This window comes from Lytechinus pictus, chromosome 17 (genome assembly GCF_037042905.1).
Source record: "Lytechinus pictus isolate F3 Inbred chromosome 17, Lp3.0, whole genome shotgun sequence".
In the NCBI taxonomy this organism is placed as follows: Eukaryota; Metazoa; Echinodermata; class Echinoidea; order Temnopleuroida; family Toxopneustidae; genus Lytechinus; species Lytechinus pictus.
The window spans coordinates 9774745-9784957 of record NC_087261.1 but is presented as its reverse complement, the minus strand read 5'-3'; positions in this window follow the sequence as shown (position 1 = coordinate 9784957).

Sequence of the window (10213 nt, the reverse complement as noted above, 5' to 3'; positions counted from 1 at the left end):
AAGTTTATAGAATGGATGGTGGGAAGGGAAGAAAGAACAAGACAAGGGGAAAGGGAAGAAAAAGGTCGAATGGTGGCTTTGTGAAAATGGCGCGCATGCTCCATTGTGACCAATATGAAATTAAGTCAAGATCGCTGGATATATAGGCTTAGACCTCAAAATACAAATTACCTAGATTACCTCAATACATTATTTTTTAAAGTATGTATTAAGATGAATCAACAAAAATCACAATATTTTCAAAAGATTTCTTTTCCAAAGTATAGGCCTTGGCCTAATTCTTGATCTTCTGATTAGTTGAAAGTTTTCAAGGGAGGCCCAACCCAAGAAAATGTTGATGTTAATTTAAACAAAATAGATATCTATCAAACATACATAACGCCGATTATTTCAGCAAAATCGGATGTTAAATAAGATCATCCAGGTGCCGTGGCCGAGTGGTCTAAGGCGCCTGGCTATACATGGAAAGTCCGGGGTTCGATTCCCGGCTATGACACCTATACTCTTTTATCCTGCATTCAAATAAATGGAAATGCTTTACGCATTATTTGTAACTAGGTGTGCACTTGTTTGTAAAAAAAAAAAAAAAAAAAAAAAACACGGGTACACAGCAACAGAACGAAAGTTCCATGACCAGATTGAATTGGTAGATGGACTTGGGGGACCTGCATGTTAGGCTGCAGTCAGAGGTCACATGGTAAGGTCATTATCATGACATGATATGTTTGTTAACAGTTGAAATAGGCTTTGTTTTTGTTTGTGTTTAAAAGTACTTTTTAATTCTCATTGATTTATTTGAAATTCACAAATAAATTCTTGGACTTAATATCAACATTAGATAGTGCAGAGGGGAGGGGGGTCGCCCGCAATGAAACTTTTTGGGGGACAATGTGCCCCCCCCCCAAAAAAAAAAAGTATAGGATTTTTGACAACTGGACAAATTTATAATTATTAATATGCAAAAGTATGTTTTAGAAAGCATTGGAAACTATAAAACCATTTAACTTGACATGATAAAAGGCCTGCTGTTAAAGCCCAAATCCAAAAGTTGATTTGAATAAGAAGAGAAAAATGAAAAAAAAGCTTATCAATGAAAATTTTCATCAAAATCTGATGTGAAATAAGAAACTTATATGAATTTAAAATTTTGCTGAAATTGAAAAATAGGCTTATGATATGTACAACCTAATTAGTTTGCAAATGAGGAGAGTGATGACTCACTATTTTTTGTATCTCATTATGAAACATGAAATATAATAATTTTTCTTCTCATTGTCATGTGAAACAAAGTTTTATCACAACTGTTTTAACATTTTTAGATCCACTCAAGTTGGACATTATGTCAAAATCATAAAAATTTAAAATATTGTATAATAGTTAGTGAGGAACATCATCAGCTGTTTTGTAAAAAAAAATAAGCAAATCAGCGTTATGCCTGTTGCCCTGTTTTATTTTTCTCCTTTGATTCAAATCAACATTTTCTAGATTGGACTAGACCTTTAAACATACAAAATTGACAGTTTTTCAGCGCATGCAAAATTCTGTATTATACTTATAATTTTTACTTTTTCCCCACAATGTGAACCATAGATTGATGCCCATGCATGTGATGCTGTCATTATCGACCCTACTCCCGTTTTGTAGAATTGAATTGAAGATATAGACCTAAGTTAGCTATAGATGTTGGCTATCTTCATTTCGCCGGGTTTTTTTTTAAATAGAAAACTATACCTCTTCATCACATGTCAAAAAGCTAGTTTGCGACAGCCGACTCGGATTGCGTTCGGGACTTCAGCACCCCCCTCCCTCCAAAATTGCACCAACTATATATAGGCCGACGTTGAAGATTATCCTTTAATATTTTTTTTATTTTTGTAATTTGCTCTGAAAAACGAAGACACTTCAGGATACCTCCACAAACTCTGAATTGTAACATCGATATAGTAAATAAGTGGAAAGCCTCTGGCAGGTCTCGCCTGTATTACGCGATTCAATATAGCAGCAGTGCTCACTTTGAAAACAGCTATTGTATTTATTATTACAAAATAACCACTCATATGATAATATAATACTATGTCCATTGACCCAACATGACCTTTGACCATGATCATGTGACCTAAGATGTGTGCCAAACAATCGTTCATACTCGATTACCCTTATGTCTATGTTTCATGAACTATAGGGTCAATGAACTTTGGTCATGTTGGGGGTATTTGTTGAATTGGCATCATAACTTAGAAAGTTTATGGATCTAATTCATGACACATATAGACATAAGGATAATCAAGTATAAATGATTGTTTTGCACACATCTCAGATCACATGATCACTATGATGGTCAAAGGTCATATGCATGGGGTCAATGGACATAGTATTTTTATTATCATATTCAAATGTTTTCTTTTTTGAATAATTATTCAATATAGCTGCTATATCGAATCGCATAATGCAGGCGAGATTACCAAAGGCGTTCCACTTGTCTTTTTTTCTTATACTGGAGGACAAAAGTAAGAAAATTGTATTAAGATCATGATGTAGACATGGTAGTACGCCGAGACAACTGCCCCCCCCCCCCCAAAAAAAAAATGCAAATATGCCCTATAATGACAAGCTCGGTCTTTTCGCTCCCTCGCTTTCAATTTTTTTTTCTGAAAAGTTTACGCGTCCTGCCCCCCCCCCCAGCAAAAAAAATCTGCGTCATATACGGTCGTGAATGTAGGCTAGTAGGAGAGGGAGTAAAGCGCACCGTTAGATCTGAGTCGTTTTACTCCTGATAATCAACATGATCAATATGAAGTAAAATGGCGCCACTGGTCACCCTTTCTTGCCCCTAATATTTCAATGGGATGGGGGAGGGGGCAACACGATCTAACATTTTTCTCATTAATTAGGGCCTACATGAGACTAGAGTGTACCTGCCTTTCTTGTGCTCTTCTATCGTTTCTTCTATCAGTTTCTTCCCCCCCCCCTCCTTTCTCTTTTAAAAGTTGCAAATCACACTACGCCTGCCCCTTTGCGGCTGCACCCTTTAACCCCGCCCCTGCCCCCAATACAAAGTACCCTGCATGGCCGTACGCAGATTTTTTTTTTCCTGGGGGGAAGGACACTGAAGAAACTCAAGAGTACTGAGGGAGCGAATCGACCGAGTTTGTCATTGTGGTGCTTCTGAATTTTCAAAAGTAAAATTGAAGGATTTTGTGCATCCACATTTTGGTGAATATTGTGAAAATTTTCCGTTTAAAAAAATGCATTTTTTTCCTCGAGATTTCTGTGGGGGGGGGGGGCGAATCCCCCCTCCCACTGCGTACGTCCATATACTATGCATGGTGCCGCCCCTGATTCTACCCGGCCCTTGCTACCTCCCGCTTCATCCTCGATCCCTCCTTGAGCTCAAGTTGAGACTTCCAACACACCGGCTGTGTCGAATGAGTTTCAACTTGGACGAGTTTGTTGTTGCACATGCATGCCCCCGTCGTATGGAAATGTTTTGGCACAGAGCGAGGACCGAGTCGAAACTATGCCAACTATTCCGGAGGCTCACCGGGGAGTGACGGGCAGAGCTTTCCATATAAGTCCACTACAAGGGGACCCCGAGTTGCCCGGTTGTTTGTCGTGTTTCTCCCGTTCGTCTTTTATGATATAAAGAGAGAAGAAGGGAAAAGAGTGCATCGTTAGAGTGACGAGATGTTGATGACGGGGGACACAGATAAGAAAGTTTCAAAATAGTTTTGGCGCGCAAGTTTAATGGAGACCATTTAGCATTGATCATTGCCCCATATCCATGCATCCCTCGATCACACATGCACAAAAATACATGCATGGCTAATATAATGACCAACCCGTATATAGAGACAAAAAATAATAGGCCTACTCAACGTTCTATACGGATAAGATCTTGTAATGATGAAGAATAACACCTCGCTATAATGTTTTCTTAGCCATGTTAGCAATGGCTAGAGAATGCATGAAAGATGAATTCAATGTATTTTTCAGATAAAAGAAGGGAGTGGGATGATTTTTTTTAAGGGATAACACGGCAACGTCACCTCCCCTTTTTTCTATTTTACCATAGCCCCGCCCAAGTTTTATCGAACTTCGATAAATTAACAGAAATAAAGCAAATTAGGTTAAGAGGCCAAACCGGAAAACCGAAGCCTACTCTTGGCGGCGATCTTACAGAAAACTTGACACAGAACACTTTATGCACAATTCCTGATGAAACAAAGTTGTTTCAGTTAGAGGAAAAGGAAAATCAGACAATTAGATAGGTGAAAGTCTGGATAATATCGGACACACAAGAAAATTATTAATGAAAAAAAAAGTTGTAAAAATAGGTAATTGCTATACCCATGGAGACTTCATATTGGCCGCATTGACGATGTTGTACGAATGTAAGCAACGGGACTTTTTTCCATTACTACAATGCATAAAATGCAAGAAATGCATTTTTATTCTCAAAGTTTTACTTCAAATTGTGAAATCTAAACCCTTTGTTTTGGTTTGTAAACTTGCTATGTGGGCACACGTTATTGCATCAGACCTAAAGCTCGAATTTTGACCACAACTACGTTTGAATAAATCGGTAACAAAACGATTGTCAAAGAGTCTCTTCATTGTTAGTATCAAAAACATATAAATTGTGGTAAATATAATGTTTCATATAAACAATTCTATTCAATTATAATATACCGAAACCACGCCACGTTTACATATTTAATTGAATGAAAAAGAATTTGGAAATAGAAAATGCATGGTGTTGTTAAAGTCATATCGTGTTGAGAGATTTTTACATCCTTCATGCTTCAAAAGATACTGAATATGAGCAAAACCTCCTCTTTCATTATAAAAACAATCCTTTTGGGATTAAAGATGTACCTCGAACTTAATTTGGTTTGATATATATATTTAAATATCAAAACCATATTTAATTACATTACATACCACAATCATAAAAAATATAACATAAACGTACCATTAAGAAGGAATGAAGTGCCCAGCATTATATTATTATCAAGATTTTAGAATGAATCGGAAAAGTTACAATAATTTGGGGAAAGTAACGCATGTGAATACACATGGGGAACATTCCCTTCGTGTTTTGTTTTGTTTTGTTTATTTCGTTTTTTTTTTTTTTTTTTTTTTTTTTTGGGGGGGGGGGGGCTTTTCTGCCCCGCCATCAATTTTTAACTTTTCATTGGTACTCTTTACCTAATCACGTCACGTGCATACTAAATATGAAATGCTACATTTTCTACACTTAAAAAAAAAAAAACTTACTACTGTATGTTAATGTCATCACTGGCTTCATTATTTGTCTCTGTTTGGATGAGAATAGGGCCCTTTCCAGGAGCCGATTACCCCCTTTCTTTCCTAAAATCATTGGATCCATGAACCCTGAAGGGGAATCCAAACCAAATAAAAGGTTGTTTTTATCTGAAGAAGAAAAATTAGACAAGTACACGAGTTAAAGTTTTTGATAAAATCAGACAAACCATGAAAAATTGGTATTCGCTATACCCATGAAGACTTCAAATTGGCCACATTGGTGATGTCATAGTGTTGTAAGGCAAGAGGACTACTCTCCCATGTACTCCAATACATAGAATTGTTAAATAATCTTTTTTTTTTCTTCAAAAGTTTTATTTGAAACTATATTTTACTTTCATAAGGATATAACGCATTATGCCAGTTATATTTGGATTACTGCCCCAGGGGAATAGGTACTTGAGAGAAAACCACAAATCCCTTATAATTAAAGGTGAATGAAACCTTTGGAACAAGATAGCTTGTATGAAAACATAAAAAATCAAAGAAACAGATCAACGAAAGTTTGAGAAAAATCTGACAAATAATGAGAAAGTTATGAGCATTTGAATATTGCGATCACTAATGCTATGGAGATCCTCACATTGGCACTGCGACAAATATGTGTGATGTCACTTGTGAACAACTCTCCCCATTACTTTAGTATATAATTTACTTAAACTGCCTCTTTTATCACATCTATAGGTAGATCATGTATTCTTTTTATAGGAGGGCATGTAAAACAGATTTTTAAAGAATACATCATGGATAAAGAGTTTGTCACCATAAGAAAAAGCAAAAAGGGACATTTTGGTGGTATTTTATACTCCTTCAAAGGGAAAGTTGTTCACACGTGACATCACACATCTTTGTCGCATTGCCAATGTGAGGATCTCCATAGCATTAGTGATCGCAATATTCAAATGCTCATAACTTTCTCATTATTAGTCAGATTTTTCTCAAACTTTCGTTGATTTGTTTCTTTGATTTTTCTGTTTTCATACAAGCTATCTTGTTCCAAAGGTTTCATTCTCCTTTAAGTACATGGCCTATGGGAAAGTTGTCCTTCCCACTTGTCATAATTTACCTACCCAGTTGCCAATTTGAAATATACATAGTTTTAGGGATCTAAATTTCAAAACAGTCATAACTTTCTTATTGCTTGTCCAGTTTCTTTTAAACTTTCACCATTCTAATCAACTTATTTTTCTCCTTTCCCACACAAACATTTGTTTACTAAGGTTGGATTCCTCTTTAATATTTACAGGGACATAACTTATACGAGTAATAAACTTGGGGAATAACCCTTACCCCCATCCAGCATATATTATGTTTAAAAACTATAATTACATACTTGCGTTCATCAAGCCCCTACCCAATTGAGATCGAATGATATTCATCTAACGTTTTGATACGTAAAATACATTTGAACTTGAACAAATGCGTTACTGCTTAGGCTGCGTTTATGCGACCTCAAGCCAGAATCATGATTTGAATCATGATTTGAATCATGATTCAAAACACAAACATGAATCACAATATCACAGAATCAGCGTTTAGACGACCGTCATTCCAATGCTGTTTCTCCTCAGATTCGGGCCAATCCAGTGCGCATCACTAGTGCGCAGTTTGACAGAGGAAGTTTTTCGCACGTGTTTCGGCTCTCGAAAAATATTTTGCTTCCAGAATTCAGTCTATACCTCATTTTGTTTACTTCTATCATATAGGGTCCATATGCTTCTATTCATCTTGTTAGTTTATCCAAAATGGTGTTCGGAAGTGAATTTCAGCGTAGATCCAATTTAGTATTGATACTGTATACTCAACAACTGAGATCATTGTCTGTCCAGTTAATTCATTTACTAGAACTTGAAGTTGAAGACATGACCAAAAAATGAAAAGTAGTGGACGATGCGATGACCAACACAGAGCTTGAACATGACAAGAAATGCATGCGTAGTACATATGCATGTACATACAGCGTCTTGAGCTAGGCAAGAGTCAAACCGAAAGTAGCCCGACACAACAGTGAGGTCATATAATCATGATTCAAATCACGATATCGTTTATTCGAACATTTTCGTACGTGATTCTGCAGAAACGTCTTTCCAAACGCCCCTTTTTTCGTGTTTCATGTTTGTGATTCTAATCATGATTATATTCAATTTCGACTAAACGCAATCGTGATTCTGCAGAATCATGATTTGAATCATGATTCAGATCATGATTCTAGGGTAAAAAAGTGGCGGATAAACGAGTTTGATAAAGAGAAGTAATAAATCCCTATACCTATTGCCCTTCACTCTTGAACATTCCAAGAGTTTAATGTGAACCTAGGGGGAAAGATGTGTTGACTTGCATTTTAATACCACAATCACCTCGGTGACGGTGACAGCCGCGAATCCGAGATTTTTTTTAAGGGGTGCCTTTCAGCACACACACAAAAAATATCACTCCCAAATGAACGCATTTAGGGTTCTTCTTCTTTCTCTCTCTTTTTATTTTCCTTTTTTTTTTTTTTTTTTTTTTTTTTTTTGGGGGGGGGGCAACTTTACGGGATATACCCGGAACTTACCCCCCCCCCTCTCCCCGTATCTATGCCTGGAAGAAGAGGAAGAAGAAGAAGAAAAAAAAAGGAGGAGGAGGAGAAGAAGAAAAAGAAGAACAAAAAAAGAAAAAGAAGGAGGAGGAGAAGAAGAAGAAAAAAAGGAGGAGGAGGAGAAGAAGAAGAAGAAGAATAAGAAAAAAAAAAGAAGGAGGAGGAGAAGAGGAGAAGAAGAAGAAGAAGAAAAAGAAGAAAAAAAGAAGGAGGAGAAGAAGAAGAAGAAGAAGAAAAAGAAGAAGAAGAAGAAAAATAAAAAGGAGGAGGAGAAGAAGAAGAAAGAGAAGAAAAAAAAGGAGGAGGAATGGAAGAAGAAGAAGAAGAAGAAAAAGAAGGAGGAGAAGAAGAAGAAAAAGAAGAAGAAGAAGAAAAAAAAAGAAGGAGGAGGAGAAGAAGAAGAAGAAGAAAAAGAAGGAAAAAAAGAAGGAGAAGAAGAAGAAGAAGAAAAAGAAGAAGAAGAAAAATAAAAAGGAGGAGGAGAAGAAGAAGAAGAAGAAGAAGAAGAAAAAGAAGAAAAAAAAAAGGAGGAGGAGAAGAAGAAGAAGAAGAAAAAGAAGGAGGAGAAGAAGAAGAAGAAAAAAAAGGAGGAGAAGAAAAAAAAGAAATGAAATAAAAGAACAAAAGGAAAAGGCGAAGGATGATAAAAAGGAGAAGACTTAAAAAGTTGGGGAAGAAAATAATGAGAAATGAAAAAAAATAAGGAAAAATGAAAACACACAAGAGAAGAAAATAAAAAACAGGAAAAAGAGGTACACCCTCACGAAAAGTAAAGAAGAAAAGAACCTAACAAACGCTAATGGCACGTTTCTGTAATGACTGTGAATAAGTAATATTACATGTTTTCATAAAGATTCAGCCAAAACTATTGCAGCAAAATGGGGAAAAAATTCAACTATTCTTTTGGATCACACTAAAATACCGGAATTTAATAGGATGATTTTCAGATTTACAACTGACATTCGGATAAAGTATTTCCAATACAAAGTTTTCAATAGAATTGTGTTTTTAAATGATATTTTATTCAAACTAAAGATCACCAATACTGAGTGCTGTACATTTTGTTATACTGTAAAGGAAACAATTGAACACTTCTTTTACTTCTGTAATTTTAGTAGAAATATTTGGAGTAAAATAGAAACGTGGATATCATCTCCTATGTTTATTCTTAAATTTACTCCACAAAATATTTTGTTTGGATATAAAGAAAAGCGAAATGATGCCCTGAATTGTATTATCATTTTAGTAAAACAACAATTATATTTCTCGAGGTTGAACAAGACTGTACCTGATTTTAAGAAGATTAAGAAGGTAATACAAAGTTATTATTTAGATGAATGTTACATTTATGATTTGAATGGAAAAAGGAAAGATTTTAATTTGAAATGGAGTATGTTGAAACATTTGTTTGAATAATGTTTATAATTTGACTTCTGTAAACGTGTTATTTTTTGTTTGTAAATAAACTTGCCCATTGGGGCAAAAGTATGAAAAAAAATATTACATGTTTTCAAAATGCCACAAGCACTGGGTCAAAGAAATGGTTTCCTTAAAGGTAAAGTGTAAACATTGTGTACATGCATATTAATCATAATCATTATGATTGATATCATATGATTTTAGTATATATTATATCATTATTATTATTACTATTATTCTCATCATTATCATTACCATCAACATCATCAACATTATTATTACATTCAATATATATATATTCATTAATTAATCAATATTATTACTACTTTATCATGGGGAGAGGGGGGGGGGTGTAACACCTTTTAAAATCATGGAGTGGAGTGAAAATTTCAGGGTACAATCTCTACCACAGCATTTCAATACAAAATCTTTAACTTTGTATCTTCGAAGACCTTGATTAAGACAAGCAAATTTGGAAAGTGGGCACTTACCCCCAAACAGTCGCTACACTTTTGCAAGATTGGAATATTAAAATAAGAGTTAATTATAGACCCTTTACTAAATCTTCCTATTTCACCAAGTATTGATTTGTATGTGGTATATTCTGAATGAATATCCTTTTCATCTCATTGCATTTAAAATAAACATACTTAAAAACTATTTCAATAGTTTTTGTTCAGCCATTAAAAAAAAAGGATGGTGGAACAATGCATTATATAAAAAAAGATCAAGGACAAGATGAACAAACCTCTTCTCACTGCCCCTCCTCATTCTTTCTCTCTGTTTCTCTTTCCCTCTCTCTGTCTGTCTCTCTCTTTCCCTCCGTCTGTCTCCGACTATCCCTCTGTCTCTCTCCATCTGTTTGTCTCCCTCTCTCTCCATCTGTCTGTC